Raw genomic sequence first — 1,719 nt, 5'->3', positions numbered from 1 at the left:
TCCAGCAAGGAAAATGAATTCCATTATTCTGAAAGCGTTTGCAGGAATTATTTTAATAAAGGAAATGTCCTTGTGAAATTTTCCAATCCGAATGAAACAGGAGATTGTTGAGCTGTAGTTCCCTGTCTAGGGCTTATTGCGGGACCTTCGACTTCAGGTTATTTGGGGGTTGATATTTTGTACCAGTCGGTGGGATGGAAGAAGCACATCTTGAGTGTTGGGTAAAGGTAAACAGATAGCTGGAGACAAGACAGCCCCTGCACGTGGTTGCCGGACAGAGGTGCTGGGCTCAGCTTGGCAGGTGGCTCACAGATGCTCTTTGTGGCCTGGGTGTTCCTGCAGAGATGCTCTGGCCACCCAGGCCGGGCCTGCTGGCTGAAGCCGTCCCTTCCACCTTGAGTCTGGCACCGGGGACACACCAGATGATGTGGGGCCAAGGCCGGAGCATGGGGAGCCCCCCTGGTGCACTCAGTGCCCCTGCGGAGGGTGGGGGGACACGACAGCGTCAGCATCTCCTTCAGGACATGGGACTGCTGCACGCGATGACCTTTGGCCACCTGCACCTCCTCACCTGGGAGATTAACAGTAAAGCCGACCTGAGACCGAGGTGGGGTGGGGAAGGGAGACAGCAAGCCGGGGTGGGGGGGGTGAGGTGGTTTCTGGGGTCCTTCTGTGCCTGCAGGGGCCGGAGGAAGCACCCAGAACTCTCGGGAGGCGCTGTGGCCAGGAGAGATTTACCTGGGTCCCTGGAGCTGTGGAAAGTGCTGATCAACTGTGCCTCTGTGCCTCATTGGCCTTTGCTGCCCCTTGACCCCTGGGCACTGCCCCTTGACCCCTGGTGCTGCCAGGCTGAGTGCGCAGATTCATTTCCACCCTGAAAGTCAAGGTAATCTTGCTTCGGGAACGTTTGGATGATGAGGCCATTTTCTTATTTCCTCCCTCCTTCTGTTCCCCTCTTCCTCCTCCCTTCCCCCCCCCTTCCTTCCTTCCACCTTCTCACTACTGCCCCCGCCCTGGGTGGGGCAGGCGCCAGGCCTTATTCCAAGATCTGGTTTAAGTGGTACGTCTCATAATGTATCATTTCTCTGCCAAGTCAGCACTTTTTTTCCGGAAGGAAGGAAATAAACCCTCTCTTTAGCACCTATGATGTACTGGGCATCAAGCCAGGCACCCCTTGCCGCGCGATGTTCTCTGGGGCACTCCTGGGGGGTCAAGCATCCCTGTGCCCAGGCCGGGCAGAGGAGGCAACCACAGAGGCCGTCAGCTGGGCTGGCCGCTGGAGGAAGGGTCCAGGGTCCTAAATCTGGTCAGAACTCCTTTTTCCCTCTCTCTCTCCCCACCCTCCCTTCAAAAAGGAAAGACAAGGCCTCAGGTTCAACGTTGGCTACACAAGAGGCAGACGTGAGACTAGGGAAGGCTTTGGGGGATCCTCACCCCTCTGGCTTCTCTGAAGGGAAGACTCAGTGCTGTGGGGCCAGACTGAGGGCCCAGAGCAGGACCCATGGCGGTCCCTCAGTCTGGCCCCTTGGCACCCGAAGCTCTGGGTGTTTAGGTGGCGGCTGCTGTGCCATGTGATCTAAGTGGCCACGTTCAAGCATCAGCAGCGGCAGGGTTGCCCTTGGGACCCACAGCGACACGTGGGGTGAGGGGGTCGCCTGGTGCAGCCTCAAGGGACACAGCCAGTGCTGAGGGCTCAACCCTGGCCCAGTGGGCAAACTG

The sequence above is a fragment of the Hippopotamus amphibius genome, chromosome 12 (assembly GCF_030028045.1).
Source record: "Hippopotamus amphibius kiboko isolate mHipAmp2 chromosome 12, mHipAmp2.hap2, whole genome shotgun sequence".
NCBI lineage: Eukaryota > Metazoa > Chordata > Mammalia > Artiodactyla > Hippopotamidae > Hippopotamus > Hippopotamus amphibius.
Note: the sequence above shows the minus strand (reverse complement) of the source record.